Source organism: Lutra lutra, chromosome 2 (assembly GCF_902655055.1).
Source record: "Lutra lutra chromosome 2, mLutLut1.2, whole genome shotgun sequence".
NCBI classification, from domain to species: domain Eukaryota; kingdom Metazoa; phylum Chordata; class Mammalia; order Carnivora; family Mustelidae; genus Lutra; species Lutra lutra.
Genome location: NC_062279.1, coordinates 59,895,798 through 59,919,204, shown reverse-complemented (window position 1 = coordinate 59,919,204; position 23,407 = coordinate 59,895,798).

The window sequence follows — 23,407 nt, the reverse complement described above, 5'->3', positions numbered from 1 at the left end:
TTCCTCAAAAAATTACACAAAAAACGGTCCAGATAATTGTGCCATCCCATGTCTGGGTGCATACTCAGAGGAACTGAAAGCAGGAACTTGAATATTTGTACACCTGTGTTCTAACAGCGTTATTTGCCATAGCCACAAGGTAGAAACAACTCCAATGTCCATCAGCTGATGAACAGGTAAGTAAAATGTGGTATGTACATAAAATGGAATACTATTTAAAATAGCTTTAAAAAGGAAGGACATTCTGACACGGGCCCCACAACAGGTGAGCCTGGTGAACATCGTGCCAGGTGAGATAGGCCAGTTACAAAAGAAAAAATACTGTATGATTTCATTTATGTGAGTTACCTTGAGAGGTCAAATTCAGAGACAGAAATTAGGATGGGGGTTGCCTTGGGTTGGGGGAAGGGAGAATGGGGACAGAGCTTCAGCTTGGGAAGATGGAAAGTTCTGGACATAGATGGTGCTTATGGTTACAAAAAATGTGAACATACTTAATGTCCCCAAACCCTACTTTTAAATATGGCTAAAATGCTAAATTTTATGCTATGTCTATTTTACCACAATAAAAAGATATATACAGAGCCCTAAAATTAATTTATTTCTTCAAGTTTTCCACATCAACCTTCTGCCTGTGAGATGTGACCAAGAGCGAGGGAGTTAAAGTTTCTAAAATCAATGTAATATTTGCATTTTTTTTGTTCCTTGGACAGTTTTTACTTTAAATAAGTTGACATCATACTATTCAAGACCTAAGGGTTTGTGGTTGTTATTTCTTCCTTTTTTTCACAAATGCCAAATAAACCTTTGTTCCGTTTACACTTTCCCCTTGAATTCTATTTGGTATGACACATTCATCCCTCTGTTTCCTTTCTTGGCTTGTCTTTCATTTACTCCTTCATTGGGAACCACTGCTTGGAAATAACCACTGTCCCACCTGTGTGTCAGGTGCCCTTGTAGGTGCTGGAGAACTAGTAGGGAACAAAATATACCAAATCTTTACCCTTCTGAGCTTTACGTTCTTGTGTAGGGAGGAAGGAAGTGAAAAAGATCATGTGAAAATATAGTACAGTGTCTTTGATCTTTTCTATTTAGAGTGTCCTCCACAGATTCACAGGCAGAAGGGCAGCGGCAACACCATGGGGGAACGTGTTAGAAACTCGGGGACCCGTCCTGAGCCTGCTGAGTGTGGCTTTGGGTCCTAGAAAGATGGCCAAATGATTCACAGGCACATTCAAGTTTGAGACGCACCACTTAGCCCCTACTGAGTGCTAGGGTTTTAGGAAAATTAGGCAGGAGGGGCAAAAGATAAATTAAATTTCCTTACTAACTACAGCCCATTGACAAGTCCTTGAAACAGGCACAGTGATATCTCTCTACCAGCTCAGCTGCCTTAATGCTAATACTTTGCTAAGGGCAAAAGGCAATCTTAGCTTAACATTACCCTGTAACATATAAAAGTTCATTTGGAAACTTCCTTTATCTCTTAACACCCCCCCATTCCTGTTGGCAATCATCTTCCAAGGCAATGGCCCACTGATATACATCAGAAGGGTCTCAAGACTCAGGTTTTATTAGACAGTGATAAATGTCCTTTTCCCAACAATAGCTAGCTCCATCGAGGTCCTGGAAACCTTGCTTCCAAAATTCCTTGGAGACCTATCCCTAAGGCCCTCCCACCTTGAACGTATACAATCTGGCACTTCTCCACACCCCAGTACTTTCTGTCTACAGGTCCTGTTCCCTGTGCTTTAATAAAAGCAACTTTTTGCACCAAAGATGTCTCAAGAATTCTTTCTGGGCCATTGGCTCCAAACTCAAACCTTTCCGACATCAGGGGTCAGGGAGGCCTCGCTGGGAAGGAGTCCTTGGGGTGCCAGAGGTGAGCTCAGCACATACCTGGAGGAAGAAGCTGCAGCTAATGCTAAGGGCCACCCCCTCCCACCGGGGCACTGGGAGCCGGTGAAGCAGCATCCGGTTGCACCCGACTCACGCTCAGTAAGTCTTTATCCCAGGCCCTCTGTTTTGGGTGGTTTGGGGCGCTGGTTCCAACGCTGCATCCCCCAAGCCTGGGGATGCAGCAGGCCCCCTGCCCAGTGCTTACTTGGGGGTTATTCACAAGTAAAACTTTATTTGCCTCGAGTTTCTGCCATTCGATCTAAAGCTCTAACATCTTGGGCTTTCCTTTTAAGATGCAAATTCTCCCCTGTCAGTCCCGTAGCTGAGGAAACCGCTAAGTAACCCTTTGAATTTACTCCTTTCTCTTGGCTTCCTCAATCTAAATGTCTTCTGTAAACTCCGCCCTTCTCCCCAGCGTTTTCCCGTTTTCCCATGCCCGAACCATCGACGCTCTTAAAAGTGTAGACCAGGCAAGTGGATCTCAGACCTAGATCGGGGCTGTCTGAGACGGTCACCCATGCTTGAACTTGTCCTCGGTTTCCGAGCGGGAGGGCGGTGGAGGCGGCCTGGGTGGGGTCTGCCGCTACCGGGCTCCGCCACCGGGTCTGGGACCTGGAGGCGCATTCCTCTACCTCTCCCAGCTTTCATTTCCTCCCCTGTGAAAGGAGATAACCACCGGCCTCCCTGGGTTGTTTCGAGCCCCAAGTGAGAGATCATTCATAGGAAAGCATTTTGTAAGTCATAAAGCACTAAATGAAACACACGCGACAGTGGCAGCGCCACCATTACAGCCACAGGACTGGTGGCGCGCTCCTCATGCCACGGATGAGCTCCCATTTTCTGGCCTCTTCTGCATCGGAGCCTCACTCGCGCACGGTAGCTGCATACGCTGTTCTGGATTCCACGTCCGGGGCCACAGGTTTCCCCCGGGAGGACAGGCCGGACGCGGAGGAGAGCAGGGATTGGCTGTGGAGGAGGTGGGCAGAGCAGTGACGCGCGGCGCCAGGAAGGGCGCGGAGGCACGGAGGGGCGGGGTGGGAGCAGCGAGGCAAAGAGGGAGGGAGAGGAGGGGGAGGGGCGGAGGAGCAGGAGAGGAAAGGGGAGGAGGAGGGGAGGGGGACAAGCTAGGGTGAGCCCCGCGGCAGCGTTGCGGAGGGAGGAGGGCGGGAGTGGTTTTTGCGCTGCGGGGCGGAGGCCTGGTCTCAACCCCGGTGGCCGCGTCCCTCTTCCCACCGGAGACAGTGGCCCTAGAGAATCATTACCGCTCCATCAGGGGATGGGACCGGGCCGCCCGCGCGGGAGGAATCGGTCCAGGGCCGGCGGGGCCAGGACCGGCGCACCCGCGCCGGTGAACCTTGGCTCTCGCTCTGTTGCCTCGGCCAGGAGTTTTCTGGTGACTGCACGTTTCTGGGCGTTTTGGTGCTATCCAGGTCCTTCTCCAGCCGCCGCCCTTACTTACCTCCTTCGGCTGCCTGACCCCGCGCCCGAGGGCAGGGACGTTTGGGTTGTGCCCCTTGGTGCTTGCGGGCTGGGTGGAGGGGTGGGGGACACTCAGTGACCTCTAGTGGGACCTACTGCGTGCCCGGTGCGGTGTGGGTGAGTGGGATGGGGACGGGAATACGGGCAACCAGGAGGACCCCGAGAGAGGGGCAGCTATAGGGGGTCCTTGAGGGAGTGTGATCATGGGATATGCAAGCTCGGGGGTGGAGGAGGTGTGGGCCTTGGCGGGGAGGGGGCGATCTGGCCTGCGGAGAGGTGCCTGCTCCAGGCAGAGGGATAGATGCGATGGAGGCAGGGGCATGGTTTGAAGGAGTCAAGGACTGGAGGGGGTAGGGAGGGAGCCTGAGGTTCCAGGTCAGTCTAGTGCCCTGCAGAGCCTGCCTGGTGAAAGATGAGGCCCCCATACTCAGCAGTGTGACTTGGCAAAGGTAGCCTTTGTGAGCCACGGTGTCCTTGGTGTCCTCATGGATAGGTGGGACTGTAGCTCGCAGTTGGAAGGATTTCCAAGACATGTGAATGAAATTGTGCCTTTCCCTTCTGGAAGGAGAAGGAAGTCAACTTGTGAGGCTTCTGTGACACTAGGAACACAGCCAAACAGAGTCCAACAGAATTGCTGAGTCGGTAATAGGTGCCTGGCCTAGCTGGCCGTCTATTTCTGGAATGCACATCCCCTTATAGGCTGGGTCTACAGTAAGGCCAGGAGCTCAACTCTTTAAATTCTTTTTAAGAATTCTTACACAGCACAACAGAGGGGAATTACTGAACTGACTGCTTCAGCATGAGCACGCACAGACAAAGACACACATTTGACAGCACTCCCTCCCTCACAGGTTCACACAACTGCCCAGGTTATCCTCAATCAGAATTCCTTGATTTGCAACTCGATGTTGGTTGGGTATGGGATTCTAGCCTTAAGAATAGAGACCTAACAGGGTCTGAGAGGTGGGACCCCGGTACTGCTCTGGCAGAGACCTAGGCAAAACTTCAGGCACCAGAGAGGCCCACTGTTGGCAATAGAGCACAGAACAGAGAAACGTGCCCAAGGTCACACAACTTGTAGGTTGGGCTTTGTGGGATTTTGACCCTGATGAGTCACTAGAGTGTTGAAAATGCCCTGGTAAATCATTCTCATGACTCAGTATCACCACCTATAAATTAGGAGCAAGGACATGGGCTGTAGAGCTTCCCTTAGGGTAGGTACAGTCTTAAATAGCTCCTCCCACTTTAAGGCAGCTGGTGGGTGGGAATGTCATTTTTGTGGGATGGTGTGGGTGCCACCTTCCAGTGAGTTCAGTGCCCTGGCATGGCTGAAGCAACACGGAGGAGCCAGGAGAAGCCTGTCGGAGAGGGTGGTACCCCCACTAAAGGGAGGGGAGGAAGAAGGCTAGAGAGGTGTGGCAGGTTTGGTGGAGAGAGACATCATGACCCTGGGGTTCCCAGTGTCCTCTTCCCAGGGGCAGAACATGGCTGTCTGAATGCCTAGATGCTGGCCAGGATGGGGGAAGCTTCCCTTTGTAACAAACGTGGACTCCGGTTTAGGACGTGGTTTGATCGATGGCATCATCAGGGCTGCCCCACATGAATTGCATGCAGGTGTGCCCCTTCTTCCCGCCTGAGTGCTGCAGCCAGCCAAACCCTCCTGACCCTGGCCGCTGCCTCGTTTCCTTCTCCAAGTGCACCCAGCTCTGACGAAAGCCTCCTTCTTGGAGCTCTTCCAAAGGGCTTTACAGAATGCCATGCTGAGCGGCCTTTGCTTATGTCAGCTCTTAAATGTCACTGAAACATCCCAGGGAACTCTAGAGACAGCCCTGGCTTGTGAGACCCCTTTTCATTCTGGCCTGCTGTTGTCTTCCCACCTCTTTGTCCTCTCGGCCTTATGCTCCCCCTCTCCTCAGCAAGCTCATTTATATCTTTTTACCTATGATTAAACACCCTCCTATGCACACCTAGAATGTTCTCTCCCATCTCAGCCAGTCCTTCCCATCCTCAAGGGCTTGCGCAAACTCCGTCTTCAGTCCTTCCCTGACAGCCCCAGCCTGGCTCTGGGAACCAACAGCATTCGGAGTGCCTCCACACACTTGTATGCGATCGTGAGGTACCTGCCATTGCTCCGCATTTATGAATTTAACTCTTCCTCTGGCATGTAGGTTTCCTGGTGGCAGAGAGGCTCCCAGATATGTTTTGGTACCCTACGGCCCTGAAAGTGATGCTGAATGAGTTTCGGGCTCTCACAAAATACTTCTGGGTATAAACTGGCAGGCTGTATTCCTTTCTTTCTCCCCGTGCTGGGGCTCAGGGCCGTGGCCAGCTAGGAAGATGAGGCAGGGTCTTGGTGAGATGGAAGAAGGGGTATACCAACACGCCAGGGCCTTGCTAAGGGAAAGCAGTCAGCTTTAACGGCACTTTCATTATCTTTTCAGTGTAACAACCTCCTCCTCTCAAAACTTAGTGACTTAAAACCAACCATTTGCTCATGAAGGGAAGCCAGCCAGGCTGGGCTCGGGCGGCGCTTTCAGGGCCCATTCTTGCCTGGGGTGGCTTGTGTGGTTGCCGTGGGCTGGGAGCCCATCTGCTCTGCGCGGATCCAAATGGCCTCCCTCACACGGCTGCAGTCAGTGCCCTCAGGGGCAGCTCCTCAGTTCTCCATGGAGCCTCTCATCCTCTCCATGGGCCAAGCCAACACTTCACATCATGGCTGCTTCCTTCCGAGAGGCCTTTCTTGCCAAAGCCTAGGAGTCACTCTGTGTCACTTCTGCATTCTACTGACTAAAAAACAGGGCCAGCCAAGACTCTGGGGGGACATGGACCCCATCTCTTAATAGGAGGACTGGCGAGAGTCACACCATAAAAAGGCAGGCGGAGTGGGAGGGATGGTTGTGGCTTTTTTTAAAACCACACTACCTCTTTAAGAGAGGCAAGTCTTTTAGAAATGTCACTGTGCAGGAGCCTGGGAGGGCCCATCCCCCCTCCCCTCCCCGGCATGACACCCCCTCCGCACCCCCGCCCTCTCAGCTCACCAGACCTGCTTCCCCTCCAGTGCCACTGCCTTTAAACCTGGTGGATCCCTTGTGCTGCCTGAGCCAGAGGCTCGTGATTCCGCCTGGACTGTGTGGGGAGGGCCCCAGGTAGGGAGAGGGAGGCTCCATAGGGGAGGAGGAAAAGAAGAGCCGAGAGAGGGGCTGCTGAGGCCCACCTGGGGCAGTATGGTGCCCACGAGATCCAGAGGAAAAGTGAGCAACTGCTTGGTGCCATCCTGGGTCTGTGTCAGACTAGGACCACTTTCTTCCTGACAGTCAAGCTTACCTTCTGGCTTTCCACCCCCAAGGGGCACAGGTTCAACAAATATCTGTGTGGATGTTAAGAAGTTCCCTCTAATAGAAAATCCTAAATAGAAAATCCAGAAGAGCTATGTGTGTAAATGGTTGCTCGAGGCTTTTCAGGAAGGAAAAAACCCATTGTCTCTCATCCTGATGCTTACTGAGCATCAGAGAGTGAAGCTGTTATGGGCAGCTGTGTGATCCCAAGCCCCTCTGTGGTAGGAAGGGCCCTTCTGAGTGGGCATGGCCCCTCATGGTCACTGCAGGACACCCCCCACCACCACCACCACCATTAGTCATTACCCCTATCTGCAGCCTTCTGGGCCTGGGCACCTCTGGCCTTAGCCCTCAGGTGGGAAGAGGCCAGATCCCTCTAGGGGCCCAGACACGGCTCAGCTACCTCTGGAGTAAGATCTGGAGCAGCCCAGGAAGCTGTGATACTGCCGCGTGGTGGGGTGGCTCTGTCGGTTAAGCTTAAGCATTTGCCTTCAGCTCAACCTATGATCCCAGGGTCCTGAGATCCAGTCCTGTGTTGGCTCCCTGCTCAGCTCCCTCTCCCTTTACCCCCACCCCCCACTCATGCTCGATCTCTCTCGAATAAAGACATACTGCTGAGTGCCAAGACGTGTGCTCTGCCTGGCCCAAGAAGCAAAGGAAATAATGCCATCAGTCTCATCGACTGAGTTGAGAACGTTCACCAGTTAGAAACTCCTGTGCCGGCATTGACTACCTGCATCGGGGCAGGGCCCTGTGCTGACCAGCACCTGGGGGAGGCCGACCAAGGGGGAAGGGGCCTGGCTGTGTTCCCCTTCCGCTGGGTGCCACGCAGGCAAGGTGCACGTGGCCCTTCCACTCTTGCTTCTGCTGTATTACATACCACACATGGGTAGTACTATGTTCTTTCATGTTTAGGATCCAGGCCGGTGCTGGACACGTGGGGATTGAAGGCGAATGAGGAAGCCGGGCCTAGAAACAAATACACGGTGGTACCATTGAGTATGTGACTTCTGGGGGTCGCTTTGGTGGTTGCTCTTGGGTTTGTGATGAGCTGTGCCTTCCCCCAACTCTGCCAGGAGGAACTACTGCTCCTAGGGCAAGTCCCGGACCAAGAGAGGATAGAAGGTGCCTACAATACTCTGTCATTATTTTTTGAAGACTTTATTTATTTGGGAGAAAGAGAGTGAGAGAGAGAGAGAGAGAGAGAGAGCGCACGCGCGTGCACCAGTGTGAGTGGTGGGAAGGGCCAGAGGGAGAGGGAGAAGCGATGCTGGGGCTCGATCCCAGGACCCCGGGAATCAGCCAGGACCCCTGAGCTGAAAGCAGACTCTTAACCGACCGAGCCACCTAGGCCTCCCAATATTCTGTTATTATAAGGAAGTGCTCAAAGATCAACAGGGACATTTCAAAGACACAGAACCCAGCTGAATGGGGCTCCTGGCCCCCAGCCCACCTCCCCATGCCAGAAGAACTGTCTTACAAAGGAGTGAACGAACAGTTTAGAGATGGGGAACTTGGTTTTTAGATCTGGGTTTAAATCCTGTCTCTAACTACTTAGGTGACCTTGGATATGTTAATTCATCTTAAAAAAAAAAAAAAAAGTAAAAAACCTAGAGAAGTTGCAAATAAAACAAAAATTCGTTTTTTTCTCTGCTGAGCCTTTATAAGAATAAGTGTCTGTGTTGTGTCATGCCCCAGTGCCTTGGCATGTCCTTCCCACAAATAAGACCTTCCACTTGTGTGGGACACAGCCGTCAAAGTCAGGAAACTGACATTAATACCTTTCTACCATCTAATCTTTAGGCTAGAAAGTTATCCTTTCTTCCAGTAATATTCTTTGTAGCAAAGTATCTAACCCAGGGCCACACACTGCATTCGGCTCAGTGTGGAACTGCTTTTCAGCCTTGGCCTGCAGAAGCTTAAACCATCTACAGATTACACGTTAGTTGTCTTGTGGAATGTCCTTAGTTTGGGTTTGTCTAGTGTTTCCTCTTCTTTGGATTCAGGCTGTGAATCCTTGGCAGGAACATCACACAAGTGACTGTGTCATTTTCACTTTGATCTCTCAGGTTGCTCCTGATTTCAACTTGAACCGTTCCTGGAAGGATTACTTTTGCCATTTGATTAATACAGTGCCTGCCACGCTCTCTCCCCTGTAAAGTTACTTTTTCCACTGTAATTATTACTTATTTTGTGGGAGGTCCTTTGAAACCTGTTTTTCATGAGACTTTAATTCACTTAGTTACTTACATGAGCATGGAATCATGGATTCCTGTGTTGTTTACTAAGCTGTAGTCTATTACTATAGTATTGTTTTTTTAATTATGATATCAAATTGTCCTCTCTTGGACCAGTGGGAGCCTCCCTGAGCTGGCTCCTGTGTCCTTTCCAGATGTCCCCATCAGTCTTTGAGCACTTCCTTATATGAGTAACATCCGAATATTCTAGTCTTCTCTTGGCCATTTGTCCCGATAACACTGGTTCTGTTTAGCAGAGAATGAACTAGAAACCAAGATGGGAGCGGTAGGTAGGCTTGTTACAATTGGGGTGTTGTGGCTCCCAGGCCCTCTCAGTGGTCAAAGCCAGGGAGATCCATGAAGAGACATTCATATATTTACATCTACACATATATATTTATTTCTGTGTCTGCCATACTGTTGACTACATTGACCTCACACCAAGAGCTCAATGTCAGTCTAGCACCGCAGGATTCCTTCTAGCTTCCTCCCTCGACTTATTCATGACTATCCAGCAGAGACACCTCTGGCTTGCATTGCGTGTCATATGACTGCTTAGTGATCGCCTCCCCTTCCTATAACCAGTCTCCCATTGTCACTGTGTCCCTCCTGCATGCCGATGCCATCCTCCCCCGGCTTGGGCTTCAGCACCCCACTCCCACCCACAGTCCCCTTTCCCTGCCAAGGATCTCATACTCCATGTAGCCCCCCGACTTCCTGCATAGACTCCCTCTTCCGTCTGCTCAGGTTCTGACACCCCGCACTGGGGCACCCTCTCATACCACCATTGGCTCTCTTCACCCTCTTTGTGGCCTCATACCCCCACGTTGAGTCCCCCTATACCAAGAAGCTCTTTTGCCCTCATGCAGACATACAGACATATTCTTCATCTGCTTGGGGCAACATGGGGGCTTTGATACCCCAGTCTCGACCCCTTACAACCCCCTGTGTGGACACATACCTTTCTGGGCCTCAGCCAGTGGTGTTAGGACTGAGTTCTTCAGGAAGAGAAGGGAAGAGGAAGAGCCACGTGTTAAATGTTAAGTCTGAGGTTCCTCATCAGTAAAATGAGCAGAATAATGGCTCCCACCTAATATGGTTGCCATGAGCAGCCCATGTGGTAACGTATGTGAGGTGCTTCCTCAGCACAATGCCTGGCTCGTGGAGGGCACTCATTGTCATCTGCCATCACTGTGACTATACATTAACATTTTTATGGTTTACTGCGTCCTCTGTCAGGGACACGTTAGAGATGCCAGAGAGAAGGCAGGAGGAGCGGGTGCGAATGGTGGATACATCAACAGAGGATTAATGCCCCTTTCTTAAAAGAATGAAGACACTCATTATATCACCTGAATTAAAATATATAAGTAAGGGGAAAACGTTGTTTTAAGGAGGAAACATTTTAATGTGCTAACAAGGATGATCTTTTTTGGTGGGCTTATGTGGCTTAAAGTTTTTAAATATGTTTTCCAAAATACAGTCAATAAATATTATTCAAACTTTGGGGAAAAAAAAGTATTTTAGAAGGACTCTGGTTAATTTCAACATAACTAATTGAAAACTGCCTTTAGCCTGAGTGGTTTGTTGTGGTTTTATTTATTTATTTATTTTTCCCTTCTGCCTGGTAGGTTCTGGAGTAGAAAGCCTGGATTCGGATCTCAGCTTGATGACCTTGGGTAAGTCCATTAACTTCTCTGTGCCTTTTTGTTTGTTTGTTTTATATGAGGAATCTTATAGTGCCTAATTCGGGGGTATTTGTCAGTTAACTGAGATACTGCTTCTGGGGCACCTGACAGAGAGTCAGCACACAAGTATGTGAGCTGTTGATATTGTTGTGATCTCATGGGAAGGAATGCAGTGAGTGGTTCCCCAGATGTCTGGGAGGAGAGAATTCCTTCTCGGAGTAACCTCAGCTATGCCTCCCCCTGAGTTAGTAGCTTATGACTAACACAGAGTCTTCAGGCAGCTGGGCCTCCTGTGGGACAACAGTGGTGGCCAGGGTGACAAACCAAGTCAGGGGTAGTGTTTTGTGCACTTCTTGGAAGGGATTCTGAGATGGGTTTTCTCACAGACAAAGCAGCCTGGCGTTAGGACACCGTGACTGACACCTACAGGACGAATGAAGTAACCGTGTGAGCCATCACTCACACTCACTCACTCATTCTTTCCTTTGGCCAGTAATGTCACATGTAGTTATTAAACACTTGCTACGTGTCAGGCCCTGTGGTAGGCAATGGGATGCAACCATTAAAATGCAAGCGATTAGGGGCATCTGAGTGGCTCAGTTGGTTAAGCTTCTGACTCTTGGTTTTTGCTTAGGTCATGACCTCATGGGTCATGAGTGAGCCCTGTCAAGCTCCCTGCTCATTATGGAGTTTGCTGGAAGATTCTCTCCTTCTTCCCCTCTCCCCACATGTGCTCACACGCTCTCTCTCTAATAAATAAATAAATAAATAAATCTTTAAAAAAATGCAATTGGTTAAAAAGTATATTACAAAATCAAAAATGCAATCACTAAGGGACTCAGATATCTGTACACCCATGTTTGTAACAGTTTTATTCACAATAGCCCAAAAGTTAGAAAGCACCCAAGTGTCCACTGATGGATAGTGGATAAACAAAATGTATATACATACAAAAGAATATTATTCACCTGTAAAAAAGGAAGGAAATTCTGATACAGGCTACACCATGGACAAACCTTGAAGACATTGTACTAAGTGAAATAAGCCAGTCACAAAAGAACAGATACCATATGATTCATTTGAGGTATATAGAGTAGCCAAATTCAGAAAGATAGAAAGTAGAATGGTGGTTGCCAGGGGCTTGAGGTAGGCGGTTGGGACAAGGAGTGGAGAGTTAGTGTTTATTGGGTACAGAGTTTCAATTTGGAATGATGACAAAATTTCTGAGGACAGATGGTGGTGATGGTTGCGTGACAAGGGCAGTGTACTTAGTGCCACTGAACCGTGCAGTTAAAAATGGTGAAAATGTAAGTTTTATGTTGTGTATATTTTAACACAATATTTTTAAGTGTGGAAAAAATGATACTACCTTTACATAGTGAAATAAAGCATATAAATTAAGTTCATGAAAATAAACTTACCTAATGGGTTTAGCTTTTACAATTTGTTTTCTTTTAAAAGTTTTTGAACAGACACATGGGTTACCAAGATGTATGGTTAACAAATAAGCACATGAAAAGAGGCTCCAGGGGCGTCTGGGTGGCTCAGTGGGTTAAAGCCTCTGCCTTCGGCTCAGGCTCAGGTCGTGATCCCAGAGTCCTGGGATCAAGCCCTGCATCATCATCAGGTTCTCTGCTCAGCAGGGAGCCTGCTTCCTCCTCTCTCTCTGCCTGCCTCTCTGCCTACCTGTGATCTCTGTCTGTCAAATAAATGAATAAAAAATCTTAAAACGAAAAAAAAAAAAGAAAAGAGACTCCACATCATTAGTCATTAAGAAAATATAACTTAAAAAAAAAAAGAAAAGAAAATATAACTTAAAACCAGAATAAGACACCATGACAAACCTAAATGGTTAAAACCGAAGACATTGACCATACCCAGTGTTGATGAGGATGTAGAGCTAATGGAACTCTCATATACTCCTGGTGAGAATGTGAAATGGTACAACCACTTTGGAAAACAGTTATCCTGTTACATGACCCAGCCATTGCACTCCTACAGATTTACCCAGGAGAAATAAAATCATACGTTCATACAAACAGGAAACAATACAAATGTCCATCAACAGATACATGGATAAACAAACTGTGTTACATGCGTACAATGGAATACTACTTGACAACAAAAAAGAAGAGGATGAACCATTGCTATTACATGGACGAATCTCAAAATAATTGTGCTGGGCAAAAAAAGCCAGGCCAAAAAAAGTACATACTGTATGACTACATTTATATAAAATTTTAGAAAATGTTAACTACTATACGGTAATAGAGAGTCAATCAGTGGTTGCCTATAAATGAGAGAGAGGTCAGGGAGGGCAGGAAGAAGAGATTGCCAGGGGCCACAAGGGAAATTTGGGGGTTCATAGAAAAATCCCCCCCTTTTTTTATTGTGGTCATTCTTTCATGGATGCTTACGTAAGTCAAAACTTATCAAGTTATACACTCACGTATATACAGCTTATTACATGCCAATTGCATGTTAGTAAAGTTGTTAAAGCCAAAATTAAAACAAACTTAATGCACAGAAAAAGTGCAGTAAGGAAGGGGCAGGGAAACCATAACAAACAAGGCTGTGTGTGCAAGTGGTGGCGGTCGGGCGAGGCTTCGCAGAAGAAACTACCAGAGGATATATAAGTGTTGTCAGGCAGAAGGTGGGGTAGGAGAGGGTCTTTCCTAAGGAGGAGGAAATGTGTGGGAAGACCCACAGGCCTGAAAGAGCCTGAGGCCGGAACTCGGTATGGCTGGAACTCAGGGCATGGGGTCAGTAGCGAGACAGGAGGACCCAAGAGAGAAGGCAGGGACCAACTATGAATGAGAATTTTCTCCTACAGGCAAGCAGGGGCTTGTCACATATGCAGTTTATTTCATTTCATTTTTAAAGATGTTATTTATTTATTTAGAGTCAGCAAGGGGAGAGTCTGAGAGGAAGGGAGAGAGTGAGAGAAAGAATCCCAATCTGACTCTCTGCTGAGCACAGAGCTAGACATGGGGCTCTATCCCATGACCCTGAGATCATGACCTGAGCCCAAATCAGGAGTCTGAAGTTTAACCGACTGTACCACCCAGGCGCCCGACATGTGCAGTTTAAAAAGATGCTCCGAGTGCAACCTGAGAAGTGGGCTGGAGGGGGAGTAGAGCGCAGGTGGGAATCTGGGAGTTGGTGAGGACATTTAACCGGGGTGGGGAGTGGCCCAAGACAAGAAGGTTTGGGATATGCAGCTCCCCTACCTCACGTTTTCAGCACCCAGGAAAGTTAGGACATTTCATCTGGCTTTACAGAAGAGGAAAGGGTCTGGGAGCAGTTAAGTAGCTTGCTTACGGTTACAGAGCTTGTGAGCAGGACATCTGGGGTTTCTGGTCGGATGGATTCTTAATCCAAAGTCCATTATGTTTATAGGCTTTGGTCTAATTTAAATAAAAGGCATTTAGGATGACTCCCTTTTCCTGCTGCCTGATTTTCTCACTCTCACCATGGTTTTTTCCCACAGGACCATGAACTAGGAGACATAACATCATCTGGGCATTCAGGAAAGGAAGGCTTCTTGGAGGAAGAGACACCTCATGAGAGCCTTGAAGAATCCTGAGGAGGAGGAAGAGCTAGTAAAGGAACAAGGTGGGGACGTGGGGTAGGAGCAGAAGGAAAAGATGTTCTGGAGTGGAAAGATGAGCATGTATGACTGGCTGGGAGCAAACTATCACGTGGAGTGCTCGAAGCACCGAGCCTCGGAATGGCTGAAGATGGTGTGAGGTGCAGAGAAGCACGCAATGCGACACTGATTTTTTGCTCTTGGTGGAGCAGCTTAGAGAGTGGAATGGTTGGGAGAGAGGCCAGTAGAGTGAACCCTGTTGATCTGGTGAGATCGGGCCCACCAGGCTTCTCTCTGCATTACAGTGGTTACCATGGAAACATTAGATCATAGACCAAGAAACGTCCAGTTAGCACCTCTTTTTTTTTTTAAGATTTAATTTATTTATTTGACAGACATAGATCATAAGTAGACAGAGAGGCAGGCAGAGAGAGAGGAAGGGAAGCAGGCTCTCCACTGAGCAGAGAGCCCGATGCGGGGCTCGATCCCAGGACCCTGAGATCATGACCTGAGCCGAAGGCAGAGGCTTAACCCACTGAGCCACCCAGGTGCCCCTAGATAGCACCTCTTATAAAAGATGATGACAAGGATGAGATGGGAAAGTGATTTATTGACTTTCCTTTTGGCAGCAGGCTAAAATAGATAACATAAAATTTACCATTCTAGCCATTTGAAGTGTATGGTCCTGTGGCAGTAGGTACATTCATAAAATTGTACAGCCAACACCAACACCCATCTCCAGAAATTTCTCAGCATTCTCATAAACTGAAACTCTATACCCTAATATTACAGTTACTCCCATTTCTCCCATCCCCAGACCCTGGTAACTACTATTCTACTTTCTGTCTCTATGAATTTGACGACTCTAAGTCCATGGAACCTCCATACATATATAGTGGAATCATCCAATATTTGTCATTTTATGCCTGGCTTATTTCACTTAGCATGATGTCTTCAAGGTTCATCCATGTTGTGGCATGTGACAGCATTTCCTTCCTCTGTAAAGCCGAATAATATTCCATTGTACTTGTAGACCACGTTTTGTTTATCCAGCCATCTGTTGATGGACATTTGGGTTCTTTCCACCTTTTGGCTATTGTAAATAATGCTGCTATAAAAATGGGTATATTGGAAACCATCTCTGTAGACACGGATTGTTGGTATTTAGTGAAGAAGACAGACTTCTGGCTGACGAGTTTCAAGTAAAAGGGAAGGAAAATAGGGAGAAAGAAGTGTTTTCCCTTAAAGTCAACTCTAAGTACTCTTTGTGCCTGAATAATTTATAAGCTTATTCTAGGCAGTGCTCTCCTTTGTTGTTGTCCTGAGTGTGGTCTGTCAAGACTGCAAGTGAGTCCAACTTGAGTTAGCATGACAAACAGATCAGACTACCTTTCTCTTCAAGGGACAGATATGCCCGGGGAATTCTTTGGGCTTCTTGGAAGATACCCTAAAGGTCAGCTGGATTGTTCCACCATCTACAAAAATATAGGCTCCATGATGGCAAGATCTTGTCTATTCTGTCTGTTTTATTAACTAGTGAATCTGCAGCACCTGGCATTCAAAATTTGTCAAATGAACGAATGTGTCTTCCAATGATTGGACCCTATGTGTGCTCCTAGGAAAAGTCTTATCTCAGGAAAAGTAGAGGCCACTCAACTAGAAGCAGATTCAGGACTTTACCCAGGATCTCATGCCGTCTGATATGCAATGAGGCTTGTCCCTTGTACTTCCTGCTTTCTTGTTGCTTAACTGATGGAAAAGACATCTGCTTGGACTGACCTTACCAGGTGTCATGAGCATCGAGGAGCTCATATAAATAAAAGTGCTTTACAAATGAATGCCACGACTATGTCTAGCCTTGGTCTCTCTTTGGGACACCAGTCTTGCATCGACAACTAAACCTATCACCTGCAGGCACCTCTCACATCTCGGCACCTCCCCACAAGCAGCACCCTGTCCCAACTTTCCATTTTTCCTCCCTGTAGTGCTATTTTCTCAGTCTTTTTGCTTGCAACTCGAGTCCCATTTAGCACCTCTCTCTGGTGTCTCTCTGGCATCCACTCTCCTGTCCTGAGTCTGGCTACTTCTTTTTCTTTGGTGGCCCTGTTTTCCTCTGCTGCCACACTTTGACAGGAGTCCCTCCCTCTAGTCTGACCGCTGCCAAATCCTTGACCATCTTCTGCCTCTTGGCTTTTCTGCTGCCGGAGAGAACTTCCAACCAACGGCTCTGGTTCATCATGCTCCACTCAGAAATGACCAGTGATGCTTAGACACACAAGGATGCCTACTATGAAAAACAGAAAGTAACAAATGCTGGTGAGGATGTGGAGAAATTGGAAGCCTCATGTCCTGTGGGTGGAAAAGTACAATGGCACAGCCATTGGGTACATTGAGTACAGTGCATTGAGGTGGTTCCTCAAAAAACTAAAGATAGAACTACTGTATGATGCAGCAATCCCACTTCCGGGTACACACCCCCAAAGGATTAAAAGCAGGGACTCAAAGAGATATGTGCACACCTATGTTCATGGCAGCATTATTCATGATAGCCAAGAGGGGGAAATAGCACAACTGTTTATCAACAGACAAATACATAAACAAAATGTGGTATATACCTATAATGGAATATTATTCAGCCTTAAAAGTGAAGGAAATCCTGTCACATGACACAATGTGGATGAATCTTAAAGTTAAGGGAAGTAAGCCCATCGCAAAAAAAGCAAATTATATGATTCCACTTAAATGAGGTTACCTAGAGCAGTCACATTTATAGAGGCAGAAGGTAGAATGGGGAAGTACCTGGAGGTTGGGGCGGCTTCTGGAGGGAAGAGGATTTGTTGTCTACTAGGTACAGAGTTTCAATTTGCAAGAGGAAAAACTTCTGGAGATGTGTTTCACAACATGGATACACTTAACACTATTGAGCGGTACACTTAAAAACGGTTAGGATGGTCAATTTTATGTTAGATGCTTTTCGCCTCAGTGTTTAAAAATGCCAGATGGATTAAGGGCCTAAATCGATCTTCTGCACCTTGGCTTTGGAAGCCCCACCCACGTCTGGTGTCTGGCTTGCCTAACCTGGACATGCCCTGGACATCCCGCCTCTCGGTCTTGGCGAGCGCTGCTCCCTCTGGCCGGAGCCTTGATTTTCACTCCTCCCGGCTGTTGAAACCCTATGCTTCAAAAACCCAGCTCAAGTGCTCCACTGCACTATTTCTGTGGTTCGATTACTGCATATAGAGCACTGGCTTGGAGGTGTTTGCGCGCCTCCCTTTGCTCCCCGCACTAGACTGAATTTCCAAGAGAGTGAAGATGACGTCCTTGCTCTGGCTCCCAGCAAAGTCTGCTCCAACCAGCCCTAGGGTGCTGCTGGTTTCGGGAGACGCTTTGCCTCCCCACGATACCGTTTCTGACTCCCTTTCCCTGCGTGTCTGGGTCTTGTGTGCTGACCTCACCCCTTTCTGGTCCATGAGCTTGCCAAGGGCAGAGCCCGGATTGTATGCTTTGCGCTTTGCCAGGCGCCGGACCTGGAGGGGCCGCACAAAATGCTCGATGGTTATAAAAATGGGTGAGAGTCCACAGCCCCCGGCTTTGTTGCCTCCCACCCTGACGGGAAGGCAGCTGAAAAGGAACTGACAGAGCTTTCTTTCTCCTGCCCTCTCCAAATTGTAAACTCTGGGTCAGAGCCGCCCTGCCGCGGACCAAGCGCAGCGGCCAAGACTGCAGACTCAGGGGTCTGAGGCAGGCGCCTCGGACGTGTCAGAGGCTTGTACTTGTTGCCTCTAGGGCTACCAGCCAAAGGCCTTTTCATTAGCTCTTGGCTGGCCTGGCTTCCTGTCACCGATGGGCTCTGTTTAACATCTCAGCTGGACTTGGCCTAGCGGGAGAGCCCGGGTAAGTGGGCCGGTCCTCTGTGGCGGATTTGTACATCAGCCTCTTGTGTGCGCCTGTCTGCGGGCCTGGCAGCTTCCCTGTGCGTCTGCCTTCTCCTCGGAAGCTCATCGGGAGGGGGAGCTGGATCTGTCCATCTGTCCATCACCTAATAGAAACCAGATCTCCCCGTATCCGGAGGAACACGCTGAGTTACGTCTGCGTTTCTTCTGGACTCGTTCAGATGATCGTTACTTGGTTCCCTGGAACGGAGACCAAGTGCTAAACGTAGCTGTTGAACGTGAGGTACGTTTTATAGCATTGTGAAGTTTTTTTAAAATGTATAGCCACCGATTTTACAAATCCTTCAGAAAGCCCCTTGCCCTTACATTTTGTGTTGCAGTGAGCTATGGGGAAACCGAGAGACAAGATGTTCCAGGTGGGAAGACAATTTTCTGTTTCTGGGCAACATCAGACGTCGCGCCGTGTGGGCACAGCGTTTTGAAACGTCCCCAAGGTCTTCTTTGGCGAATATCAGATCTCCACATAAACATTTGTAATCTTCTGGTCTGCAGGCACTTCGACTTTGTTGTTGGTTCCTGATCCTCAGTTCCCACTTTGACCTGACACTTTTGTATTAATCAAGCCTTTTAATTTCTGACGTTTGACATCTGGGGCCTTGCTCATGCTGCAGGGACTACCCCTCTCAGACCTAGAGATCATGAAGACCTGCCTGCAAATACGTCTTTCCTAAGCGGTCTGACCAATCCAAAGCCCACACCCCAACATCCCTTATCCGGCTCCCACACTCCATTCCCCTATCTGCTTACTGTAACCGCCCCAGGGCTGGACACTGGACAACTACGAGCACCTTCTATGCCCCAGAGCCCACCCAAATGTCTCAGACTAGCCAGTACTAAACCTGCTTCCTTGCTTTGCCTTCCCAGCAAAAGCCACAGTAAAGGCTCCTGTCCCTGTATCCCCCTGGCTTTCTCTCCCTCCTGATGCTGGTGCTTCCCAGTGTGTCCCTGCATGGAGTGCCATGTACCCTAGTTTTAGGTGTGTGTGTGAAATACTTCCTTCATGACAGTCACTGTACCTGATTAAAACAATCTCAGATACAGGACGCCTGGGTGGCTCAGTGGGTTAAGCCTCTGCCTTTGGCTCAGGTCATGATCTCAGGGTCCTGGGATTGAGCCCCGCACCAGGCTCTCTGCTGAGCAGGGAGCCTGCTTCCCTCTCTCTCTGCCTGCCTCTCTGCCTACTTGTGATCTCTCTCTCTCTGTGTCAAATAAATAAATAAAATCTTAAAAAAAAAATCCCAGATACAATTTACAACGACTTACAGCTTCTCTTTGGCTCAAATCTTGGCAATTCTTGGTGACATTCAAAATGGAACTTGGCTCCTTGGTCTTGGCCTTGACTTTTTAATCAAGGATTAAGCTTGTCACCTGGTTCTTCAGCCAAACCTGCTACTAACCTGCTTTCCTTTCTCTCTAGCCAGTGTCAACCCAGACACAACAAGCAGAGCTGAACTTATGCTTGGAAGAGAAGTTTACCTTCACAGGGTAATTGGAGTTGCCTTAAAAAGTCTCCAACACCCCATATCAGCTCACTCTGATGCTTTAAATTTTCCCATCATCAGATGGTTCCCTTTGCCCTTAGCATCATCCTCTGCTTTCTCTCACTTTCTTTTTTGTTTTGAAATATGCTTTCTCAATTACTTTTCTCTGTACAACAAAAGAATAGAAATTGAATCAAAATGATATATGGATCTATTTCTTCTCTTATCCCAAATCCAATGAAATGACAAAACATAGGTCTTTGTCAAGGAGGGCCTTCAGGTTCAAACACAATGGTTTCCCTCTACCTGTACTGAGAGTGGTAAGAAGAATGATGTATTTCTGGGGCGTCTGAGTGGCTCAGCTGGTTAAGTGTCTGCCTTCAGCTTGGGTCATGATCCCAGGGTCCTGAGATTGAGCCCCACATGGGCTCCCTGCTCAGTGGGGGGCCTGCTTCTCCCTCTCCCTTTGCTCTTCCCTGCTCCTGATCTCTCTTTCACCCTCTCTAGCTCTTTCTCAAATAACTAAATAAAATCTTAAAGAAGAGAGAGAGTTAATCTTTCTGATTAACCCTAGATTTTGATGGAAAAAATCAATTTTAAATTAAAGAATATCAGTAAAAAAAAAAAAATAGAATCAACATGTAGAATCCCCAGATCCTTAGAAGAAAATACAATCTAATAAAAACCAGAAAAGACATAAAATAAAGAACGAGAAAGCATGGCAAGTAAAAAACATAAAAGATAACCAGGAATAAATCCAAGTACATCAGTAATCACATCAAATGAAAGTGGGTTAGAAAATTCTATTAAAAGTCTCTCAGATTGAGCTAGAAAAAGAAAAACAACTTCAAATCCAGGAATACACACTTTTTAGGAGAACTTCTTAAAATGAAATGTCTTAGGACAGCTGAAAACAAAACATGAAAAAGATGGTTTAAGCAAATGTTAACAAAACATCAGACCAAAATAGAATTCAAAGTGAAAATTATGAGAGAAGTGAAATTATGAGAGAGGTTATTTTTTATTTTTAGAAGTTATAATTCATCAAGGAATTATAACAATTATAAATCTTTATGCAACCAATAATGTAGCTTCAAAACATAGTAAGGGGCACCTGGGTGGCTCAAAGGGTTAAGCTTCTGCCTTCAGCTCAGGTCATGGTCTCAGGGTCCTGGGATGGAGCCCCACATCGGGGCTCTCTGCTCAGCAGGGAAACCTGCTTCCCCATTCCCCCCGCCCTCTGCCCGTCTCTCTGCCTACTTGTGATCTCTGTCTCTGTGTCAAATAAATAAATAAAGTCTTAAAAAAAAACAACATAGTAGGCATAAACTGACAGAAGTATAAAGAGAAATGAATGAATCCATAATCATAGTGGGAGATTGAAAACATCTCTTTTAGATATTGACAAAGTAAGCAAAACTAAAGCAAGGATGCAGAGGGTTTGAATAAATGAACACTTTACAAATAACTATATGTAGAATTTTATACACAAGAAAGAGGAACTATATTATTTTTACACATTTAACATACATGAATAAAAATTAACTACCAGGTCAGAAAGAAAATCTTAATACCAAAAATGCAAGAGGGTCACAACAATGAAAACGATTGCAAAAGAAAGCAAAAAATGAAAACAGTCATATGTTAATTTAAGAAAGAATCAAAACCCATTGGTAGTGATTATTTCTGGGGAAGAGTTGGAGGTGGGTCTGGAAATTTTTACATACCCTCTCATGCATGAAGTATTTGCTTGAATTTTTTATTAAGTACATCAGTAATCTGAGTATATCAGTGTGCAAAGTATGTAAAGTAATCTGAAGCGTCTAAAGTAACAAATATATAAAGTAACAAAGGAATAAGATACTCAATAAGCAAAGTACCATTATTTTTCAAAACCTGCGGGTGAATACAAAGCAGTAGCCAGAGGGAATGTATAGCCTCAAATGCACATATTAGAAAATAGTAAACAAAGAACATAAAAGAACTAAGTTTTAACTGAAAAAAGACTTTTTTTAAGGCCCCCTCAAAACTAAAAGAAAGGCTAATCCAAATAAAATTTCACAGGTTGAAGAGAGAAGACTGTTATTTGCATTACTGCAATTATCTACTACAAACATCCTAGACAATCAGTTGAGACACGTAGTATTTTATTTATATATTTATATTTATGTATATATATGTAATATACTCTATATATTTATATTTATATATCTTATTTATTCCAACAAATAAGAATAAAACAATGTGATATTTTTCCCCTTATTTGGATAAAATTTAGAATGTCCTCTGTGTGTAGGGATATGGGAAACCATCACCCACACACAGGATTAGTAGGGAGGTAAATCAGCCCATTTTTGAGGGTAATTCAGCAGAATCTATCCACAGTTTAATTTTTTAAATTTTTTTAAAAATTTACATTCAATTAATTAACATATAGTGTATTATTTGTTTCAGGGGTATAGGTCTGTGATTCATCAGTCTTACATAATAGCCAGTGCTCATTACAGCACAAACCCTCCCAATGTCCATCACCCAGTTATCTCATCCCTCCATCCCCCTCCCATCCAGCAACTATCAGTTTGTTTCCTATGATTAACAGTCTCTTATGGTTTGTCTCCTTCTCTGGTTTTGTCTTGTTTCATTTTTTCTTCTCTATCCCTGTGATCCTCTGCCTTATTTCTTAAATTCCACATATGAATGAAATCATATTATAACTGTCTTTCTCTGATTGACTTATCTTGCTTAGCATAATACCCTCTATTTCCATCTGTGTCATTGCAAATGACAAGATTTCATTTTTGATGGCTGTGTAATATTCCTGTGTGTGTGTGTGTGTGTGTGTGTGTGTGTGTGTGTGTACCACATCTTTATCCATTCATCTATCAATGGGAATCTCAGCTCTTTCCATAGTTTGGCTATTGTGGACATTGCTGCTATAGACATTGGGGTGCAGGTGCCCCTTCGGATCACTACATCTGTATCTTTGGGGTAAATACCCAGAGGTGCAATTGCTTGGGCATAGGCTAAGTCTATTTTCAACTATCCACATTTTAAAGTCAGTTATCGTTTGACAAACAGTTGCACTTATGGCTATCCTAAAAAGATATATCACCTGTTCCTGAAGAAATTTGTCCTGGAGTTTGCTGCAGCATTGTTTGAAGTTGGGAAATTTAAGAGTCATCTCCATGATTATCAACCTAAAACAAAAATCATCATGTATTTATACTATGGAATATCACAGAATGAAAAAGGATGATATAAATGCACTTAAGAGAAAATTTCTGAGACATATTATGAATTGAAAACATACACAAACTGAATAAAAAAAATAGCTGTTTTGTCAGATACAGCTGTTGGCAGACCCCAAAGCAATTGCCATACTGCCTCTTTGATGCCAACTCCCCTAGTGGTTGGAAGAGTGAAATGCTTGCTTTTCAGTCTCCTGTGGCTAGCGCTGGCCATGTGACACATTTGGCAAATGAAATGCACACGGAATTCTGTTGGTAGGTTTCCAGGAAATTTTTGTTTTTCTGATCAAATGTCAGATACAGCAGCACCTGCCTCTTCTCCCAGTCTGAACAGAGATGTGTAGCAGGTGGATTGATGGAAGGGGAGTGTCATCTTGCAGTGATGATGTCATAAACATTAGCGAAAGTTCCAGAGAATCATCGGGACACTGGTGCCACCTACGATCACAGAGCCACTGAGCTAACTCCCACACTACTTGTGTCTGGAATTCTTGGATT